Source organism: Aotus nancymaae, unplaced genomic scaffold (genome assembly GCF_030222135.1).
Source record: "Aotus nancymaae isolate 86718 unplaced genomic scaffold, 86718_ANA_hifiasm-v0.15.2.pri h1tg000040l, whole genome shotgun sequence".
In the NCBI taxonomy this organism is placed as follows: Eukaryota; Metazoa; Chordata; class Mammalia; order Primates; family Aotidae; genus Aotus; species Aotus nancymaae.
Window position 1 is genome coordinate 122184507 of NW_026988454.1, and position 23744 is coordinate 122208250.

General features: G+C 48.0%; 1 protein-coding gene across 5 annotated transcripts in view; it reads right to left on the reverse strand.

The window, feature by feature from the left end:
* DAAM2 (dishevelled associated activator of morphogenesis 2) overlaps nucleotides 1–23744 on the reverse strand; it is a 115331-nt gene that overhangs the window by 59882 nt on the left and 31705 nt on the right. The window contains exon 1 of one of the 5 annotated variants that reach the window (XM_064361077.1): nucleotides 20908–20998. The exons of the other annotated variants lie outside the window; for them this stretch is intronic. The gene's annotated coding sequence lies outside the window, so the exon portion shown is untranslated. Of the gene's footprint in view, nucleotides 1–20907; nucleotides 20999–23744 lie in introns of those variants that run through there. 5 annotated transcript variants of the gene reach the window in all.

A 23744-nucleotide genomic window follows, 5' to 3' on the forward strand; every position in this document is an offset into this window, starting at 1 on the left:
TTTATGTATGTGTACTTGGTGTGTGTGCATGTATGGTATATGATGTGTGTGGTGTGTGGGGGGTGTGTAGGTGGGGTATGTATATGTGTGGTGTGTGTATATGTGTATATGTGGTGTGGTGTATGGATATGTGTATGTCTGGTGTGGTGTGGATATGTGTGGTATGTGTGGTGTGGATATATGTGTATGTGTAGAGTGGTGTGGATATGTGTGGTATTTGTGGTATGTGTATGTGTGGTGTGATGTATATATGTGTGGTATGTGTAGTGTGTGTGTAGGTGGGGTTTGTGTATATGTGGCATGTGTGTAGTTGGTGTATGTGCATGTACGGTGTATGTATATGTATGTGAGGTATGGTGTGTATATGTGTGCTGCGTGTGGTGTGTGCATGCATGTATAAGTGGTGTGTGTGGTGTGTGTGTGTTCAGGTGGTGTATATGGTGTATGTGTGGTATGGTGTATGTGTGTGTGATATGTATGTGTACTATGTGTGTGGTACATGTGTAGGTGGGGGTATGTGTATGTGTGGTGTGTGTAGGTGACATATGTGCATGTGTGGTGTGTATATATGTGCATGTGTGGTGTGATATATGTATGTGATATGTGGGTGGTGTGTTTGTGCACGTGGTTTGCATGTAGGTAGGGTATGTATGTGTGGTGTATGTGGGGGCTGGCATATATGTATGTGTGGTGTGTAGGTGGTATATGTTCATTCACGGTGTGTGTGATGTGGTTCATACATGGGTGGTATGCGTCTGTGCTGTGTGTATGTGTGGTGTGATGTATTTGTATATTTGTGGCATGTTTGTGTAGTGTGTTGGTGTGTATGTGTAGATGGGGTGTGTGTGTGATGTGGTTCATACATGGGTGGTATGCGTCTGTGCTGTGTGTATGTGTGGTGTGATGTGTTTGTATATTTGTGGCATGTTTATGTAGTGTGTTCGTGTGTATGTGTAAATGGGGTGTGTGGTATGGTGTGTGTATTGTATGTGTATGGTGTGCATATGTGTGGTGTGGTGTGTGCATGTTTAGGCGTGGCATGTATCTGTGGTGTGTGTATATGTATGGTGTATGTGTGGTGTGTACGTGTAGTATGTGTGTAAGTGGAATACATGTATGTTTGGTGTGTGTGGAGGTGGTATATGTGCATGTGTGGTGTATGTGTGGTGTGATAGTGTATATATGTGTGTGTGGTGTGCATAGGTCAAGTATGTGTATGTGTGGTGTGTGTGTAGGTGGTATGTGTGGTATGTGTGTGTATGCGTATGCTTGGTATGTGTCTTTGTATCTCTGCTGTGGTGTGGTGTATGTGTTATGCAGTGTGTGTACAGGTGGTGCATATGTGTGATGTGTGTGTAGGTGGTGTATGTGTATGTGCATTTGTGGTGTGTGTACATGTGTATATGTGGTGTGTGGCATGTGTATGTGTGGTGTGTGTATGTGGTATGTGTGTGGCATTTGTGGGGGTGGGATATGGGTGTGTGTGTGTGTAGGTAACGTATATGTACATATGTGGTGTGTGTATATGTGAATGTGGGATGTGATACGCAGAATGTGTGTAGATGGGGTTTGTGTACATGTGGTGTGGTGTGTGTGGTGTGCATGTGGGGTATATGTGTGGTGTGTGTGGTATGTGTATGTAGGGAGTATGTGTAGGTTATGTGTGTGCGCTCTGTGTGGTATGTGTGTGCTGAGTGTACAGATGGGGTTTGTGTGTGTGGTGTATGTGTGGTATGGTGTATATGTGTAGTATGTGTGTAGTGTGTGTACATGTGTATGTGTGGCAGAGTATATTTAGGTGGTGTGTGTGCATGTATGATGTGTGTATATGTGCATGTGTGGTATGTGTGTGATGTGTACATGGTGTGTGGTATCCATGTGTGGTGTCCCTATGTATGGTGTATATGCGTGGTATATATGTGATACATAGATGGGGTTTGTGCATGCATGGTATGGGGTTTGTGCACATGTGGTATGTGTGTGATTGTGGTGTGTGGTGTATACACATGGTATATGTGTGATGTGTGTATAGATGGGGTTTGTGTATGTGTGGTGTGTATATGTGGTGTATATGTGGTGTGCGGTGTGTGGTGTACCTGTGTGGTGTATACATATGGTATATGTGTGATGTGTGTGTAGATGGGATTTGTGCATGTGTGGTATGTGCATATGTGTGTCATGTATACACATGGCATATGTGTGATGTGTGTATAGATGGGGTTTGCATATGTGTGGTGTCTATGTGTGGTGTCTATGTGTGATATGTGTGTAGTGTGGTATGTGTACGTGTGGGGTGTGCATGTAGATGGTGTATGTGCATATGTGGTATATGTATGTGTGTGGTGTATGTGTGGTGTGTGTAGTGGGTGTAGATGTGTTTTGTGCACATGCGGCATGTGTGCATGGTGTATATGTGTGGTATGTGTGTGATATATGTATGTGTGTGGGGGTGTAGGTGATGTACATGTGAATGTGTGGTGTGCATATATGTGTGTTCATCTCCAAAAAGCAAAAATACACATTCTTGTGCCCACTTCCAAGTCTAAGCAGAAAGATGACCCAGGCAACTCCCCAAAGTATATGAGCAGAGCAAATAGTAAGATTACTGAAAATCAGCCCCCATGCCAATTTCTAATCAGCCCGCTCTTTGTTTAGAAAGGAGTTGCCCAATCATAATATTTAGGAAATGCAATGTCTTTTCCTCTTTTTCCCATGAACCGCATTGTGGCCTGGGAGCAGAGACCCATTCAAAGAATGCTTACATTCGCCACAGACTGGAGACTGAGTATCCGCATATGCATTTCACTTAATCTCACAACAACCCAGAGTGGTCACAATTTTCAACCGATAAGGACCCTGAGGTTCAAAACCAGGAGACAATGCCCAAACTAGGGCTCTTCCTGTAATAACACTATTGTATTCCAACCCAGCTTCAATTTAGCTCCAGGGGTGTGTGGGGGCGTGGTGGGTGTGTGTGTGTGTCCAGCAGATGTAACTGGGTTTCCCTTGGGTGTATGTTACAATAGGGCACACCTCCTCCCAACCCCCTGCCTCTGCTATTTGAAATCAGGGTGGTAGGTTTTAGCTGCATCCCCATTGAGCCTGAGATAGAAAAAGCAAGTTACTGACAATAATGTATCCCAAACTATTCCAAGCTCCACACTTCAAAACATAAATATTTTGCATAATTTCTAGAAAAGAGAATACTAGTATTTACTAAAAGCTAGACTAAGCTCAAACTTTTATACCTATCATTTAAGTAACCCAACATCCTGCAAAAGTGATAATATGATCTCCATTTTTACATATAGGGAAATTAAGGCTCAGAGAAGATCAGTAACTTGCCCAAGTCAGTAAATTTGCTAAAACATGTGCCTTCAGTCTGATGGATTCCAACATTCAGATACAGCCTTCCCACTGCAAGCAGAGCACAGCTTGTAAATGGAAGCATCTCTGTACACCACAGGCACCCCCACAGCCATAGCACCTCCTGTGGTGCACATCCCATCTCTTCCCCATCTCCCCATCCCAGCACACGGGAAAGAACTCAGTGCTTGCATAGTGAAACCCCATCCCTAGTCACAGACAGCAATTGGCCCCAGCGTCTCACCACACACTTAGTCACAGAAAGATCCAGGCTGTCCTATCCTTGGCCTCTTGGGCATTCGAGCTGGGCATACTCAGAAGGGCCCTGTGCTTAAAGTTCTGCTGTTGCAGTCTTGAAACTTTTACTAATTTTTGAACAAGGAGTCCCGCATTTTCATTTTATGCTGGGCCCTGCAAATCATGCAGTTGGCCCTGCCCATCTTCTCCGGCAGCCAGCATGGGCAGTCTTTCCCAGGAAGAGCGGCCTGGCTGGCCACTCCCTGTGTGTTTCCAAAAATGTTACCCACAGTCCCTGAATGGTCAGGACTGAACAGAGACAAGTTACTTTAATCTGGGGTGGCTTCCTGCTCAAGTGGCCCTGATCTATATCTCAGTAACTTCTGGGCTACCCTTCACCCTGATCTTTCTTCCCCATCACACCCTACTCCTCCACTCCACGCTCCCTGGTTTCCAGCCACGTTGTCCCACTCACTCCTCCTTAAATGCACCATTGCTCAAGGGACTGAAATTCCTAAAGGGCAGGGACATTTTTATCTCTAACTTCCCCCACAGGGCTCTTTCCATACACACAGCAGGAACTTGATAAGAGCTAAAAGATTAAATGAATTGCTACAGTGTTATCTGTCAATTTAAAAAAAATGTTTTTAAAAAATGAATTGCTATATTTCTTGAATTCTTGACCCTATCAATTATAAGACATATCATCAATGTGATGACATGACTAAGCACATACGAAGCTTGTACATCCTTCTGAAATTAAATAAATAATAAAAGCAGGAGACTATTGTGGCTTTGAAATATAGTATAGACTTGCTTGTTCTGCATGTGGGTTTTCAGCATTATCCCGCACCCCAATCTCACGCCCACCTCCCCTGCTTCCTCCCCATCTTCTCCCATCCATCCCCACTGCAGATCCCAACTTCCCCAAGCAGCCTTCCTAACCACTTCAATCTACCTGAATTCGCCTAAATAAACTCAAAGTGCTTTTTGTCTGCTATTTAAAGAACACTTCACTGTATATTCATGGCACTTTGTTATTTGATATCTTGTATTTATTTATATTTTTTATTTTTACTTTTTTTTGAGATGGAGTCTTTCTCTGTCCCCTAGGTTGCCAGGCAATGGCACAATCTCAGCTCACTGCAACCTCTGCCTCCCAGATTCAAGTGATTCTCCTGCCTCTGCTTCCAGAGTAGCTGGGATTACAGGCACAGACCACCATACCCAGCAAAAATTTTTGTATTTTTAATAGAGACGGGGTTTCACCATGTTGGTCAGGCTGGTCTTGAACTCCTGACCTCAAGCGATCTGCCTGCCTCTGCCTCCCAAAGTGTTAGGATTACATGCGTGAGCCACCGCGCCTGGCCATATTTATGTTTTTTTATACCAATTAACTTCTCCCCCATCTAGACTCTGAGCCCACAAGAATAGCTCCTGGCACAGTGGCATGTCTGCAGCAGTTCCTCAGTCCTCCGTGAGCTTTTCCTGAATGAATGACATCTAGGGGCAGTGTGTGGGCAGAGGCGGAGTGGAGAAAGTGGTTAACACCCCAGGAATGAACCTTCATGGCCAACCCAATGACTCAGAGCCTTCAATCCATGAAGGAATCCAGGCCATGGCCAGACACCCTCAATAGGTGTCTCAAGTGAGCCTCAGCAAGCAGGAAAGGAATGCTTCTTTATAAACCTGCATGGTTCAATCAGATCTTGGAATTCTCAGATAAATGCAGGATGTTTTCATTTGTTTCTTTCATTTCTGTTTTTAATTTCCCCCTGCTCCCTGTCAACAAAAGGCATCTTACATGTAAAAGGTATGAGATATTTTTCCTCTGTGTGCTTTGAGGGATGCTTTCTGTAAAGGAAATGAGACTCTGGCTCCAGGACTTCAGGCTACAGAAGCTGAGATTTCCTCTATGCATGCAGGCCAATCCCCAAGCCATGAGAACAGTCCTTGAATTGACTCCCCATTTCTAAATTGCCTTTCAACCCGGACATCCCTGCAAACTCTGCCTCGATTATTGCCACTGAAGGAATCCCTCTCCTGAGTGCCCAGTGTTGAAGCCACTTACCCACCTCATCCCGGAAAGTGCACTTTGCTGTGTGCTGCCTCTTTCCATCCAGTCACCCTTTCAGAGGCCTTTTTTCAGTTCTCCTTCCTCAAGTTGTGAACAATGTGAAATCTGATCCACCTGCCCCAAGAACTCCACACTCTCTCTAGCCTCTTAGATTCAGCTGGAGCCACTCAGGTTGGAGCCCCTCCCTTCCCAGGAATCCCTCCAGGTAGAGGCCCTCCCCCTGGAGCCCCTCCTCCCAGAGCCCCTCCCCCTGGAACCCTGCCCCTGGAGCTCCTCCCCATGGAACCCTCCCCCTGGGACCCCTACTGCCCAGAGCCCCTCCCCCTGGAGCCCTTCCCCTGGAGCTTTTCACCATGGAACCCTCCCCCTGGAGCCCTTCCTCTGGAGCTTCTCACCATGGAACCCTCCCCCTGGGACCCCTACCACCCAGAGCCCCCTCCCCCTGGAACCCTGCCCCTAGGGCTCCTCCCCATGGAACCCTCCCCCTGGGACCCCTACTGCCTAGAGCCCCTCCCCCTGGAGCCCTTCCTCTGGAGCTTCTCACCATGGAACCCTCCCCCTGGGACCCCTACCACCCAGAGACCCCTCCCCCTGGAACCCTGCCCCTGGAGCTCCTCTCTATGGAACCCTCCCCCTGGGACCCCTACCTCTTGGAGCTCCTCCCCCTGGAGCCCTTCCCCCTGGAGCCCCTCCCCCTGGAGCCCCTCAGCCGGAACACCTGGCAAGCCTCACTTCCTGCTGGAAGCCTTCCCTGACTTCCTTCCTCCTCCTTAACAGCCTGTGTTTCTCCCATAATCAAACATCCGGCAGATCTATTGTTTCCTGAATTACAGTCACTCTCCCTGGGCTGTGATCTTGTTAGGTCAGGGACAGTGTCATACAGTGTAATGGGAACCCTGGTGCCCAGCACAGAGCCTGGCACATAGTAGACAGACCAGGGCTTTGCCAAGGGGCAGACCCTGGATGTCTGGCCTTCTCCCTTATCTTCTCCCCTCCAAAACTCCCTCCATCCCCATAAGGGCGACTAATTCAGCAATGGTCACTCCAAAATTCTCCTTTTCCACATCTCCAGCTCCGTATTTCCAACGATCTACATTTCTATTCAGATGTGCTTATTATGCTAGTGCCACCAACTTCCCCCACAACTGATTTCTCTCCTTTCCTTCCCCCTTCAGACCACCCTGAACTTCAAAGAGAAGCATCTTTAACTCTTCCTTTGTCTTAAATACTGTTATATGGCAGGCATTTTATATGAACTATCTCACTTAATTCTCACAAGAAACTCTTAAACGTGGGTATTAGCATCTGGATTTTAAGGATAAGGAAACCAATGTTCAGTGAAGTGAAGCAAACTTCCCAAGGTCACAAGCGCAAAACTGACTGAGCCAGGATTAGAGGCAGCTTCTCACCTAGCTTTTTTTTTTTTTTTTTTGAGATGGGGTCTTACTCTATTGCCCAGGCTGGAGTGCTATGGTGCAACCTCAGCTCACTGCAACCTCTGCCTCCCGGGCTCAAGCAATCCTCCTGCCTCAGCCTCCCAAGTAGCTGGGACTATAGGCATGCATCACCATACCTGGCTAATTTTTGGATTTTTTGTAGAGGCAGGATTTCGCCATGTCACCCAGGCTGGTATCAAACTCCTGGCCTCCAGTGGTCTGCCTGCTTCAGTCTCCCAAAGTGTTGGGATTATGAGTGTGAGCCACTGCACCCAGTCATGACCCAGCTGTCTTAAACTCCCATTCTTCTCCCCCAGCACACACACACTCCCATACCCACACACAGTTCTCTATTTTATAGATTATCCAGTCTTCATACTCAGTCGGTTCTACTTAGAGATGCCTCCTGCACCAAGTCTGTGCTCACCTGTGTGAACACTGGGCTTCCTTCACTGGCATCTGGGAGGCTGGCTGTGCAGAGCCTCCTGCAATTAGCTGGCAGTGTGGTGGACTCACCTCACACTTGCTCTGTAAGCCTGCACATGCTCTAAGCTTGGAACCATTTATCTCAGGCATTGTCCTTTCTTGCCAGCTTGGCTGACCTTCAGCCCAAGCTAAGGCTGACCCCTTTCTTCTGGACTCCATTTGCACCCCTCTCATTCCTCCTTTTGGATTCAGGTCCTGAGCTTGGTTCTCAGGTCAGAACCACTCAACAGGCTACCTGCTTGAACAATATCCTGGGTTTCCCAGTTCTCTTCTCTCAATTTAGCTCCTGTTTTTTCACTTTCAACAGGACATCTCAAACTAAGTCCACCTTTCGAGTCCACCTAGTGCACTTATGAAAGATGCAGATTCCAGGGCCTGCCCTCAGAGTTTCTAAGTCAGCAGATCTGGGGGGAAGACCTAGGAATCTGCATTTTAACAAGTTCCCCGGGTGATTTGGATGGAGGCAGTTAAATTTACTGCCATTTCTCTTTCCTCTTTTTTCACCAGAATTTTTACAAACCTTTTTAACAATTCATACTTTCTATCCAAAGTTATGAGTAGATCCCTCAGGTTTTCCTGCCTGGCTGCAAAATAGAATCATGGGGCATTTTTTAAAAATACCCAATGCCTGGACCTAACCTGAACCAATTAAAACAATCTCTGTGGGAGGAGGGAGAGGGGGAGCCACTAGGGTGAGCAGTTCATTGTGGTTTGCCCAAGATTGCTCTAGTTTTAAAAGTCAAAGTCCCAGCCAGGCATGGTGGCTCATGCCTGTAATCCTAGCACTTTGGGAGGCCAAGGTGGGTGGATCACTTGAGGTCAGGAGTTTGACACTAGCCTGGCCAACATAGTGAAACCCGATCTCCACTAAAAATATAAAAATTAGCTGGGTGTGGTAGTGTGTGCCTGTAATCCCAGCTATTCAGGAGGCTGAGTCAGGAGAATCGCTTGAACCCGGGAGACAGAGGTTGCAGTGAGCCGAGATCACACCACTGCACTCTGGCCTGGGTGACAAAGCAAGACTCCATCTCCAAAAAAAAAAAAAAAAATCAGTCCCATATAGGAATCTTCTCAGTCCCAGGAAAACTGGGATGATTGGTCACTCTCCTGGGCTCTGGCAGTTGTAAAATCTCTCCAGGTGACAATAATTTGTAGGCAAGTTTACCAAACACTGGACTGCATCCAGGTCAGGCAAGGCCTCGACCAACCAGCCAACTCTCCCTAGAATTTCCTAAAGTCAGAGCTCACCTGCATTTTGTTTTCATTGAGCGCTGGTTATCTTAAAATTTGTCCCTGGGCCAGCAGCATCAGCATCACCTGCAAATTTGTTTGAAAAGGTAGCTCCATCTTCAATAATGATAGCAATCATAATCCACAGCTACAATTTATCCACGTTTCTTCTATGGGCCATGCACCTCCCTGGGTGCCTATGTGTCCTCCTTCAACTCACAAGAAAAACATGAGGTCATTATTACTGTGATCTCGAGTTGACAAATGAAGACACTGGGCCCCAGAGAGGCTGAGTAAACCAGGTGAGGTCAGACTGATAGCTGCTGGCAACACTGCCTAGAACCCAGACATGCCTCACTCAAAATCCCTGTGCTCCTCTCTCACCTGCCAATCTTCTGCAAATCCCTACCAGAAGGCCTCCACGTGGACTGACTCGAGTGAAGTTGTGATTAGGGAATTATCTGTCAGGCATGGGCTGGTAGTGGAGGTGGTTGAAGGCTGGGAGGTCCATCCCACAGGGAGAGTATAGGACTGATCAGAGGGGGCCTGTTTTGATTCTGGCGCAGCAAACATTTACTGACCACCAACTAACTAACTGGCTTGAATATGCGATCTCATTAAATTCAGCAGTAACTCCATAAAATATATGGCACTGGGGTTTTGTAGGGCCCATACATAAAAGTTTCCCCTTTGTGTTTCAGTTCAGAACCAATTGAGAAATAGACACATGAAGCTTCTGACAGAGGTCAAAATAGCAGCTATGTTTCTGATAGAGCTGTTGGGAGGATATGGCTTCACTGGCCAAATGCATTTCCTAATATTCCACTCATGAATGAGGCCAATTCACACATCCAATCCCTGGCATCGGATGGGGACCATGGACCTCCGCATAGGAGCAGGCTCCTGACCTCACTGCCAAGAGCCAGCCAGTTGCACCCATCCTGCAGGTGGCAGACCCAAGAGGGGCAGGGAAGGCAGTTGGCAGGCCCAGCTCATAACTTTTCCCAGAGTCACCAGTTGGAGAGGCCTTGGTTCTTCCTTCAGGAAGTCATGGGGAGGGAGAAGACTGAGAGTGGGCAGCAGGGTTCTCCACCCACATGTACATGTACTCATGCCCCAGGCCCACTCCCAGAGACGTTGACTTAATCTGAGAAGGGAAGGAGTAGGTGCTAATATTTTGTAAAAGTTCCCCAGGTGATGCTAAGGTGCTGAATATTGACGATCACAGACGATACTCTCTTGGAAACCGGAAACCAGGGCATGGCCTCTAGAAGGGATGGAATTGTTCCTACTTTACAACCAGGGAAAAAAGTGCTCAGGAAACTTAAGTATCTTGCCCAATGTCCAGAGCTAGTAAATAGAATAGGATGAGTAATGGCAGCTAACAAATGGGCTTTCCCCCAATTTAGGGTGGACTTCGAGGTTTGCAGCCAGGTTGGAGCCAGATCAGCTAAACCAGCCATTCACGAGCTTCATCGTGCAACAGAATTTCCTGGAGAGCTTGTTAAAATGCAGATTGCTGGGCCCCACTCCGGAGTTTATGATTTAGAGAGAAGGTTCTGTAGCTGCGAGAAGAGATGACCATGGGGCTTTGGAGTTAGGCATACCTGGGTTGTAGGTACTACTTTGCCACCAACTAACAATATGACCTTGCCTGGTTTACTTGACCTCTCTGGGGCTCAGTCTAGGAGTTAACGCCCACTGTCTTCATTTGTCAACTAGAGATCACAGTAATAATGACCTAACGTTTTCCTTGTGAGTTGAGGGAGGACACATGAGGCAGCTGGGGTGGTGCATGGCCCATAGTGGAAATGTGGATAAACTGCAGGTGTCATTTTTGCTGCTGTTATTTAGGGATGCCTTCTTTAAGAAGGCTAGGGGGAGGTTTTGGATGCCAGCAAGAATACCAAGAGATAGAACACCAAAGTGCGAATGAACTAAGTCTTAAAGGATGCAGGGACATGAGTCAGAAATGGAGCAGAAGCCAGTGCACAGAAGGGAGGATGAGGGAATCTTGTTCAGAGGGGAGGTCTGCTGCAAATCTGGCCGGCAGAGGGGCTGGATTTTGAAGTCACCCAAAATAGAACTTCCTTCTCTCAAAGATTACAATCCATGTTTTCCCCCACTCCCCTTCTCTCTGGGCCACACTCCACATGCCTGTGTCCAGACTCATTTGTTAGAACTCCCCTCCCCGCCGCCACCCCCAACCCTGCCCTAGGGACTCGAGGAATCTTAGCAATGTCTCCAACTCCAAGTTCTGGAGGAAAGGAGGCAAAATATAAGGGGGAAGCCCTCTCTCTGGGCCTGTGTCTTTGTATGACTTTCCTCAGTCCCACAGCCTCCCATTCTCCCAAGTCAGGGCCCTTCGAAGTCAGCATCAGCCTGGCCATCTCATTAGAGGTATCCAAGCTAAGAGGGGAACCCATAGCCTTCTTCCAACCACTCAACCACAGAGTCCTCTCTGCATGTTCGCCACCATGCCCCTGCCTCTTTCATAGCTATGCTCAATGCATATCCCCTCTCAAGCCTTCCCTGATGAATCTCACTGGATGGTCGGAGTTCCTTCCTCCATATGTTTGTTCATTCATTCATCCATTCATTCCACAAATATTCTCTGAGACCAACTCTGCGACCTGGCACCAATATGAAAAAGGACACAGTCCTTGCCCTCCTGCAGGCTAAAGAAGAGAGCACTAGATCTGGAGTCCAGAGTTGTAGGGTCCAGCCCTACAGCCCCTTCTGGCTGGTGTGGAGATGAGAAATTGTAGAAATAAAAGACACAAGACACAGAGATAGAGAAAAGGGAGTTTGGGCCTGGGGGTCCACTGCTACCCAAATCTCGGAGACCAGCAGTGGCCCGGAATGCCAGGACACTCTCACTTTTATTGAGTTGCAAATCTGGGGGCAGGGTAGGTAGGGCGTGGCCTTGGTAGTCGGAGACTGGGGGCAGGGTAGATAGGGCGTGGCAGGGATAGGGTCAAGTGCATCACGTGTCACTCAGGTAGGGGCTCAGGAATTTCTGGCACCCGAGGTAAGGTAAGGAGCATAATGCATCAGCACCTTTTCCATACTTACCAAGAAAGAACTAAAACATTAAGATTTGCATTACTATTACTGATTATCTCTTCTAAGAAAAAAGGAACCAGGTGCAGAAGCAGAGCATGAGAGCAGACATGGAGCGTGACCACTGGAGCACTGCATCACATAGAGACAGTTAAGCCCCCAGATGTGTGCAGGGTTACCCGACAGCCGTCAGGCCTTGCCACAAGAGCTTGGAGAATTGAAGTTTTCTCCTAATTTCCCCAGGAAGGAGACGTCTCAGCCATTTTGGACACCACCTTCCCTAGCTGGTTAAACAGTGGGCGCTTTCACAGTGCTGGCGCTGCCACACAGCCGAGGCGCCCCCCAGCAGCCCTTATGCGGGCGTGACAGAGGGCTTAGAGCATCTTGCCTTAGTGTCATTCATTTCACAGTGTCACCCCAGGTTCACACTTCCGACCTGATAGGCATTAGTAAAGGAATTGAGATCACCTATGAATAACTAAGATCTCCTATGAACAACTAATAACTACTACGGTTATATTTCTAGTTACTTTCTTCTTCATTATTTATATGGAAATAGGCTGAGGCCTTTTGCTCCAGCCTTGGTGCTTGGAGCTTAGAGCTCCCCACTACACAGAGTTGGGGGCTCACATTGTCATAAGGAAAAAATGGAGCCCCATCTCATGTTCCTCAAGTCTCTTCTAACAGGAGAAGATATCTCCCAGCCCCTGGTGAGACACAGTCAAATCTTCCTGCTCTCTCTCTTGCACACAGAAAATACATAAAAGAAAACATACTGTATCAGACATGGATAACACACTTCATGACTCCATGCTGTTCTCCATCCAGCAGACTTTAGGAATTTGTGTGAGCCTCAATGCATATCGTCTTCAGTCACTGCCTGGACCCCTATGTCCAGCATCTTAGCTTAATGACCATGTTAACCAGCATTTACTGCCCTGCTTGGATGTGCCAGGCACTGGAGGATAAAGAGACAAACAAAATACATTCCGAAGCACCTGGAGCCCACAGTCCAGTGGGAAAGTCATGACATAAACAGATAGTCATGATACAATGCAGGAAGCACACAGTGACCAAAGTAAGGCATTGTGGTGTGGGTGGAGAGTGCCACCTAATACAGCTGCCTGTTGACAAGGAGGACACTAGGGAAGGCTTCCTGGAGGAGACAATGCCAGAGCTCAGTCTTAAGAGAAAGTGAGTCTGAGACTGAGCCTGTGCATTGGCTTGGCTCCTGCCACTTCAGGTCATCTTAATCACTTCTCATTGATTTTGGTTCCCTCCTTTCCCTGCCTTTCATCTCAGAATACCCAGGGCACTGGAGCTTTTGGAAATGTGAATCCAAGTGTATGTGGTGTGATTATGGCTGAATTTTCTCCTTCCTTTTGTTTAGAGTTAATATTATAACACCAATAGCATGATGCTGATGATGTAATAAAAGCTTAAAACATAAAGCAAGAGTTTATTTCCTTCTGACTATTTTTAGGCGGTACCCAGATACCCCCTTGGCCTTTCAACTCCAGTGCAACTGAAGCCAGAGCTGAGTGTTCAAATGTTGCACGTGATCCTCAACAGCTACTAGCTGACAGAAAAGGGCAGGGCTTTGGCCAACTTGAGGACTGAGAGTCAGGGCCGTACCAGGCTCGGCAAACAGGAGCTACAGCTGCAAATCAAAGGCCCCTTTCACTAGAGAAGCAGAGTGGAGTTGAAGGATGTCCACATCACACTTTTTCTCCAGTGCAGTCACCCGAACAGTTAGTGAAAAATCATGGTCCGAATGAGTGAAAAAAGGATGTAGGTATTCACATGCATTCAAATGGAAGAATTTGAAACCCAACAAGCCCCTCTCTAATCCGAAATGAAATATTCTATGACAACGTAAGAGGTATGCCCTTACATTTTCCCCTGGTTGGGCCAACTGAAACCCATACCCATTTCTCTGGGGGATGTTGTACATTATTCAAGGAGCTACATCACACGTCACTGAGCGCTAAAGAGCCATCACCGCAAGACTCGTTTCTGAGAAGCAGCAAAAGTGTCAGGAATACGATGGGGTCAAGAATCCAGAATTTTAAGTTCTAAACTTGGTTCTGCCACTAACAAGCTGCAAGACTTTGGGAAAGTTTGCTTGTCTTCTCTAAGCCTTACCTCATTCATCTGAAGAGACCATGACAGGACCTACCCCACAAGGTAGTGGTGAGGACTGAGTGCAAATTCAGGAGTAGTCCTGCTTGTCAGATACAGAGGATTTCACAAGGAAAATATTTAAAGTATTTCCCAACATATTTGCCTCTGGAAAATGCCAGTGTTTAGTTTTTTTTTTTTTTCCTTTTCTTTCTTGTACACTTCTAATGTCAGAGCTAAGCCAGGACCTTGTTTTCCCTGGGAAAAGAAGACTGATAGCTTCCAGAAGAAAACGGTGTGTAGAGGGAGGAATGATTGATACAAGGTAATGATGTTCCTTGTAGACAGGACAGGGCAATAGAAAACCTTTCTAGGTCAGGCATGGTGGCTCAAACCTGTAATCCCAGCGCTTTGAGGGGCCAAGGTAGGTGGATCACTTGAGGTCAGGAGTTTGAGACCAGCTTGGCCAACATGGTGAAACTCTGTCTCTAATAAAAATGCAAAAAAAAATTTAGCCAGGTGTGGTGGCACACACTTGTAATCTCAGCTGCTTGGGAGGCTGAGACAGGAGAATCGCTTGAACCTAGGAGGCAGAGGTTGCAGTGGGCCGAGATCCCACCACTGCATTCCAGTACATTCCAACCTGGGTGACAGAACGAGACTCTATCGCGAAAAAAAAGAAAAGAAAGAGAAAATCTTTCTAGTACTAGGAGGAAAAGAAAGTATACACCCAGGATTCCACTCCCTTCTCCACCTCCAGAGCGGGGTGGTGGTTTGTGGTATCACTAGAAATAACTCAATGACGGAGAATTTCAGAATAGGGGTGCAGAGCTGGGGAAAGGCCATGCTCTTTGGGAAACCCTGCCTAAGCCCAGCTCTGAGCAAACATGGCTGGCAACAGCTGAGGAAATTACCTGGGGGCTGCTCTCAGGTCCACCCATTTAGAACCTGCACATCCCAGAGCAGCCACTGGACACTTGGGCCATCCAGGGATGGGTGCACGTCCTGGCAGAGCCAGGGGCCAGAGGGAGTCCTAAGCTTCCGTAGTAGGTGCTAAGTCTACCCTCAAAGACCCTGGGGACTGGACCAGACCTGGCCCCTTCAAGGGAGTTCAGCACAGAGGCCCAAGCAGCAGAGCAAGGCACAGCTCCATGAAGATCTGCAGAAACCCTGCAGCCTCAGGCCCTTCCCTGGTCACCATGAAAATGCTGGAGCTTCCCCAGAAAGCCAGTTCATATGCAGGAGGGGCACCGGGAGCCACTCTCACAGGAAGTTTGAATTTCCACTTGATGGGACCTTGCTCCAAAGCAACTCTCTTAAATCAGTGACTAAAGCACCTTTATTTTTCACACAGTTTTCATTGCAAGTTATCAATTATAGGACTCAATTACTTTTCCTGCACAGCTGAGCATCATGTATTCATTTTCACTGCCCTGTTAAGTAAGTTTTCAATAAATATGAGCTGCTATTATGTCATCATCATCATCACTACCACTAAGTGGGTTATTCCCAGATAGACAAAGGGAAGGGAAGAGGAGGACAAGAGCAAAATCTAGTCCCACTTTTGTTTTAGATCTGAGTCCTTGGAGGGCTCAGGGAGGCTGGCTGGCATGGGAGGAAAGAGAAGAAGGACAGCCTTTGGGACCCCCTCACCGGGGATTTCATCCGCTTCTTATTTGACACAAACTAGTCAAGCCCTGCTTTCACCCAGGTTCAATTGCAAGTAATCTGTCAGCCCCTCTACCTTTTCCTCACCAAGGGAGCTGAAGAAGGGAGAGCATCAGTGCACCTGCCCTCTAGTGTACCTGTCCCTCCAGTGCACTTGCCCCCAGTATACCTGTCCCACTAGTATACCTGCCTCCCCAGTGTACCTACCCCTCAGTGCTCCAGTCCCCACAGTGCACCTGCCCTCTCAGTGCACCCACCTCCCCAGTGCACCTGCCTCCCTAGTATACCTGCCCCCCAAGTATACCTGCCCCCCCAGTATACCTGTCCCACTAGTATACCTGCCTCCCCAGTACATCTGCCCCCCAGTGTTCCAGTCCCTGCAGTGCACCTGCACCCTCAGTGCACTTGCCCCGTCAGTATACCTGCCCCCTCAGTACACCTGCCTCCCCAGTACACCTGCCAGCCCCCAGTGCGCCTGTCCCTCAGTGTGCCTGCCCCCCAGGTGGGGTCTTACAAGCCTCTTGATCTTCTCACCCATTTACTATCTTTGTGGCCTTGGCAGTAACACACAGAGGTTAAGAGCCAGAACTCAGGAGTTAGACTTCCTGGGTGCAAATCCCAGAGCTGCTTCTCATCTGCTGTGTCATCTTTGGCAAGTTACTTAATCACCCTGTGCCACAGTTTCCCCATATGAAAATGAGAATACTAATAGTAATCTGCCTCGAAGATTGTGGGGATTAATTAGTGGGTCATGTACAGTGATTAGGGTAGCACCAGGCACCTATTCAGCACTAAGTGTGAATAACTCACACCCTATCAATGAGGTCTTTCAAGGGTATCTGAAATAGCAGCCCCACTCCCAGCACCCCCATCTCCCTTCCCTTCATTTTACACATAGACTTTTCACCATCTGAGAGACTATACATCCCATGTATTTATTATACGTCCCACAAGAATGTAAATTCCGTGGGGCATTTTTGTTCATCATTCATTGCTGTATCCGCAGTGACTAGAATTACTACCTGGTGCATAATAGGCCCTTGTAATAAAGAAGGAATTTATGAACCTTTACTAACCATATAGACTTATAGGTAAGTTACATAACCCCCCACATGCCTTAGTTTACTCATCTGAAAAACAGAGATGATGCCCGCACCCTCACAGTGATGTAGAGATTAAATGAGGCAACATTTGTAAATAGTCCCACTCCAGTCCTTGGTACATGGTTGATCTGAGAGGACCAGCCTCTGCCTGACAGAGGAAGGGCCTGAAATGGTTAATCCCTGGCTCTCCTCCCCCATGCAAAGCCAGGCTGGACTGCAGGGCCACTGGCAGCTATCCAGGTGGAGGCTAAATGTCAGAGGTGTGTGCCTGCAGAGCTGCCCTGGTCCTGATGCAGTCTTGACCCAGGCAGCGGGCCCCCTTGCCACCCCCTCCTGCTGACGATGCTGCCTGGGCCTGGAGCATTTGAGAGTGCAGGAGCTGAGCAGTGGGAACCTCCACAGGCCTGGGTCCCACGCCACATCCTGGCCTTGGGGGAGGTGGGCCCAAGGCCTGGACTTGCTTCCCAGCTATTCCCAGGCGGCCCGCTCTCCTGCTGGCCCAGCTGCACTGCCTGAGCTGGAGGGCTGCAGGGGTAAGTCTGTCTGTCAGCATCGCTTGTCCCTACTCATGAGGAAGAAGAAGTGGGCCTCAGCACAAGCACAGTCTGGACTCAAACCCCTATTCTGTCAGCCCTGAAGCCCACCTGCCTCCCAGACTGTGGGAGGGAGCGTGTAGAATGGCAGTCACAGAGGACTCACCGGAGCCCAGTGACTCCAGCCTGCAGCTTCCCAGATTTCTCACAATGCCCCAGCTTCTCAGCAACTTCCCTGATAGTCATTCCTCTCCGTGACTGACCCAGAAAGAGATGAAAATAGATAGACACAGGCTTCAGTGTGAATGCCGAAAAGGAAATAAATGCAGTCCAGCATTTGCCCCATGATCATCCACTCCACAACTGTCTACAAACCCCCACTCTGGCCCAGACACTGTGCACTATAGGATGTAGCATAAAACACAGACTTGATCATCAAAAAGCTCCCAGTTGGAAAGAGGGTATAACCAGTGAGCAGGCCAGGATGGGGACAGAGGCATCTTGGTGGAGATGTACAGGGAATGACAAGTACAGATGAAGGGTCTCCGACTCAGCATGGGAAAGGAGGGAACAGCATGAGAAATCTAGAAGGGTGATACCAAGGTGCTGCTGCTCAACAACAACTTGGGGGAGAATAGAGGAACTAATGAATGGAGAAATATTTCCCACCAAGGGACCGGCTCAGAACGGCTCTGGGGAGAACACCAGTGTCAGCTCCTATCCTCCCTATCTTCAAGCACTTTTACCAGAAACTAAGCCCTCTAAGGGGAGAGACCAGGTTCAGTCTGCATCCCTAGAATGGGAACAGGCATATATGGCGGGCTTTGAGTAGAAATGTCTGAGTGTGCCAATGCATAAACAAACCCCTGAAAGTAAGATCGCTACTAACCCAACGACATGTTGCTTTTTTCTTATCCCACAGACATTCACATAAATTCCTATTGCCCAATTTCCTCTTGGTAAGTGTAAGAACCTTCACAGGCTATAAACTCTCTAACTGGTGCCAAACAAGGTATCGCTCAGCCTCCATCACGGTCATCTTTAGCGGGAACCAACTGTGGCGCTCTGCCCACCACCCTGAGTGCTGCCAGCCTCCCTATCCATGGTCACCACAGTCACGCTCCTTTGGTACACCCTGGGAAAAGCTGTAAGAATCACACCCCACTGAAGATAATGGCCAGAAAGTCACGGCCAATGTTTGTGGCTTAGTATTTACAGAAAAACAAGATCATACTGTGCTTACTACCCATAACCAGTCATAGGCGTATGGGCAGACCCATCCACATACCCTGTGTGGAACACACAGCCCACTCCCCAGGCCCCTGCCATCCACAAAAGTATACAAGGAAGAGACACCAATTGGATTTATCTGTTTAAACACCATCCCATGAAGCTGGTCCCTGGGTAAATTATCCAAATAGTAACCATTCTTGCTTCCTTCCTAAAGAAAAACTGAAGAGAGCATAAATTCTCCTTGCATTTCTGCTATTCATTCATGCAGTCAGTATTTAACAAGGACCTACTATGTGTTAGCCCCTGCCACTGGAACTATGCTACAGTTTGCATGTCTGTATTCCCTCCAAAATGCATATGTTGAAACTTAATCTTTGTTGTAACAATATTAAAGGTGGGGCCTTTTGGGAAGTGATCAAGTCTTGATGGCTCCACGTTCATGAATGGATCAGTGCCTTATAAAAGGGCTGGAGGGAATTAGCTTAGGCCCTTTAAGCCCTTCCATTCCTTCTGCCATATAAGGAAACAGCGTTCTTCCCCTCTGGAGGAAGGGAAGGAATACAGACATGCTAACCATCGTATAGTTCCAGTGGCAGGGGCGAACACAGAGTAGGTCCTTATTAAATATTGGCTGCATGAATGAATAGCAAAAATGCAAGGAGAACCTATGCTCTTTACAGTTTTACAGAAGCAACAAAACACCATCTTAGGAGCAAAGGGCAGCCCTCACCAGACACCAGCTCTGCTGGCACCTAGTTCTTGTACTTCCTAAAGTCCAGAACCATGAGAAATGTGTTTTTGTTGTTTATAAAGTACCCAGTGTATGATATATTGGCACAAATGGACTAAGACATACTAGAAACGCAAAACTGAACCAGTCAGAGCTTTGCATTCTAGAAGCTAATAGTCTAGTGATAATCAGACAGAAGAGTGGTTTTCAAATATTGTGCTTGGCACTTCATCAGGGACAGGGCTGTGGGAGCAGAGGTGAGGGGGAACCTACCTACCTGACATTGGTGGTGAGGAGGAGGGGTTAAAGAGACTTTACACGTGTGATGATTTTTTTGACTGAGTCTTGAAGGATAGCTAGGCATTCCCCAGGTAGCAGGGAGATTCAGAAATGTGAGTGGCAGGGCAGACAGAACTTAGATAGCTGGCAGCGAGATGACCTGAGAAGCAGTCCAGGGCTCAGACATGAAGGGACAATCCCCCTTGAATTCTGAAACTGGGTTTGGGATTTTCCAAATTCCGCTTTGGTCCTTAAGAGAATCCATTCTCAGATAGAGGAAGTCAAGGGGCATCACACATCACACAAAGACAGACGCTGAAAAGTAATCCAAACATGGGACCCCAAGGAAAAGATTCAGGGAGAATCCTCCAGCCACTGTTTCTGGAGCCCAGGCTCCCCACTATCCTACCAGGCCCAGGGGCACCTCCATGAGCCCCGACATACAGAGCCAAGGCATGAGTGACAGCCACCATTCCCTGGGGTGACCAAGCACCATTCCACAAACCCAGACCCAATAATCAGACTCTGAAAAAGACTACCCCCTTCAGCTCCTGGATAGCTGTGCCTTCCCCTATTGGGATGTCACACTCCCCACCTGTGTGTAAAAGACTCAACTCCTTTCTCTGACATGGTCTGCAGAAGGCCTCTCATACCGCTGCTGGGATGCACAAGACGTTGAGAATGGAGGTGACTATCATTTCAAGACCCTTTTACAGGCAAGAAAGCTAAGGCCCAAGAAGCCAGTCACTTGTAAACTCATGCCACAGCCATGTCTAGAACCCAATTCTTGAATTCACAGCACAGAATTCCTCTCTCACTATAGAATAGTTGCAGGCAAATCCTCCTTTGCTTCCTAGTTTCCTCTGAGTTTCTACTGAAGTGGAAACAACAACTACAAAAATGCAACACAAAAACAAAAATTCAAAATTCCAAAAAGCTTAGCCAAGATTCATTCATGAATATTTCTCCTAAATATTGTGAGTCCGGCTAGGATCCAAGCTATACAGACTTTCTCTTTTAATATTCCCTAATACTCCAGAAACTAATTCCCAACTTCTCCTGATTTCTTCACCTTGGATTTTCTCTTTGAAGCCTGGAGAGTATTTAGAAACTTCTCTTTAAAAAGGGAAGATTCTCCTGACAGTCATTCCAAGAGATTTGGATTTGCCAGGCTGAAGTTACAGAAACCTGTGACTATGCATACTGATTATTATTATTTGCCTACCATTAGTATGCTTTTTCACATTTCAAACCTGATTTTTTATGTACATTTTTCTTAATTTTTGTGTGCAAACAGTCCTAACATGAAGAAAAATCATTGGCAAAAGGAGAAAAGCAAACAAACCAGCCTGGTGTGCAGGAATTTGAGAATTTCAGGAGGATCGGGAGGCAAGCTGGACATGTTCTCCAGGAAAGGGGAGCTATTGGTCATATCAGCTGCACAACTGATTACCTGAGGATTCCACTGGAAATGAAAGAGAGAGAGAGAAAGAGTCAAGAGTCCCCTAAAACCCCAAGTGGCTTCTCCCCAGCTTTAGAACACCACAGAGTTGTCACCTTTTAAGAGACTTGCTTTCCTAGAATGGCCCCAGCCCCTTGCTGTGGTCTCGTGCTGTGAATGACAAAGTACTCAAGGCAGGGAGCCCCGAGAGTTCCAGCAGGTAAGAAGGAGAAGACATTCAAAATTTAAAAAATATCTGCTACTAACTGGCAGTTATTTGAACTAGTTATACCAGAGACCAGGAGCAGGCCGTACAATTGCTTCTTCCCAGGGCTCTTCTGAGCTGAGCAGACACTAGCCGTGTGTTTATTATTTCTCCCCACTATCTTTTAAGGCAGCCACGTCCCAAGCCACCAGGCAGAAGCTGGACCAAGACACATGTCCGATGGGGAAGGAGGCCAGGTTCACTGCACCAGGCATTAAATACGCCTTATCTCATATTTGCCAATACCCTATACCATGGAGACACATAAAATGTGAACCTCATCCCCACTTCCTATTAGAAATTAGAGGTTCACAAAACCTAGACTGTGTGCTGGAATTGGTCCAAACTGTGTGCTGGGCCATTTAGCAATGGCAGAGCAGGACTGGGTCTCTTATTCCATTCTACCCAAGAGGCACCAGGACCACTGCATGTAGGGTGCTGGCTGTGAATGGCAAGAGAATCCCACATCCAAGGAAATGTATGAGCCCACCTCGCCTGCAGGGCCTGCACACCTGGGAGAGAGTACACAGGCTGGACACTCAGTACAGGCCAGTCCCATTTATGCTCCCTCCACTCCCAGACCCCAATTCCCACCTGCCCTATCACAGCCATGGTGGGAGTGGGGGGAGGGCATATCTTCTCCCTGGTACCACAGAGTGTGTGTGATGAGGTGAGAGAGTGCATTTGTGTGTGAATGCACAGCCAGGCTCAGGAAAGTGCCTCCAGCCACACAGACACACTGGCAGAGCTGGGCTACTTCTACAGGAGGATGCTTAACTACATTTCCCTGAAGGAACAAAGACCACCCCCCACCCCCACCAACCTTTTTTGTTCTTTCTGAAACAGAGTCTTGCTCTGTCACCCAGGCTGGATTGCAGTGGCGCGATCTCAGCTCGCTACAACCTCCACCTCCCAGGTTCAAACAATTCTCCTCCCTTAGCCTCCTGAGTAGCTGAGACTACAGGTGTGCACCACCAGGCCTGGCTAATTTTTGTATTTTTAGTAGAGATGTGGTTTCACCATGTTGGCCAGGCTGGTCTTGAATTCCTGACCTCAGGTGACCTTCACGCCTCGACCTCCCAGATTGCTGAGATTACAGGTGTAAGTCATCACACCCGACCTAACAAAGAAAAGACCCTTTTAAAATTCATACCCAGGGCCTGCATGGCTAAGCAGCCTCTCTGATCGGGCTCCCTCTTGGCGGCTGGCAGGTCAGTGACCTGGGCACCCCTGAAGCCACCCCAGGTCACTTCTCATCACTCTCCTCCAGGAGCTAGACAGTTGGGATAACCTGGTTCTGGAGAGGAAGACTGGCAAGCCCCAAGAAAGTCTTTGTGTCTCCGCCTGTTACTCTCACCCAGCTGTCCTTTCCCCATGGTCCTCCCCCATGATAAACACACGCTGGAGAGGGGAAGAGGAACACAAACTCTGTGCTCTGGACCCTGCCTGGAGCTGGCTTCCCAACCATGCGACTTCCGTGGCACCTGCTCTTGCTGGGAAGGCACCAGTGGGTCTTCTCCAGCTCACACATCCGCCTCCCTCAGCTTGTCCTGCCTGTAGGAGCTGGCAAGCCTCTCCTGCATGCTGATGCAAACCCCTCTGTCCTGAATCGCAGAACCACCTCTGTCAGGGATGTGGGTTTTGTTTTCTTAATTAACTGAAAATGCTAACAAGGGAGCGGGAGCTGGCAGGGGCCTGGCCTTCAACGGCTGCTAGAAAAAATTCTTGCTTTGAAATCTGGATCTCTAATGCCCCACATGGGATGTCAAAACAAACAGGGACACTCGATCCTGCAGCACAGGGCCTGGGGCAGGCTCAGGTTACAGGGCCAGAGATGGATTTAGCTACAGGATGCTATAGCAACCGACAGGTGACTAGATCCTGATTTCCCAAAATGGCACAGCTAGACCCCAAAAAGCCTCCTGCTAGGGCACAGGCTCTAGGGGGATGGGGAGAGGTCACTGGGATTTATGTCAGCAATACTTCCTGAGTGCCTACTGCCCAGCAGGCATGGAGCTGGGGGTGGGGGAGGCAGCAGAGACAGCCAAGTTCTACTGACTCCTGCTCTTGAGGAGAAAATTAGGAACAAATTACTAATGTGCAGCACAGAAGGCCCCCAGAGCTGAAAGATTTACTATCAAGACCTTTGCAGATAATGTTCACTGACTCCTAATGTAGAAGACAGAAAAGGGTAGAGTGGAGTCTGGAGAAAAGACAACCAGAATGACCACCCAGAACCCAGCTGAAAGACGGTAAACAGAGAGTGGAGATACAATGGAGCATCATGCAAAAGCAGGGATGACAGCAAGACCCAAAACCCCAGCAGGGGGAGGAGGGAAAGGAGATGGAAGAGGACAGAGAGCAGGGGTCCTGAACCTGCTGCCTCCAGCCTCCTGGACTGGCAGGACATCTGATCCAGACAGGATGCCGATTGCCCAGCCCCATCTAAGGGCCAAGGCACCAGGCCTGCATGGTA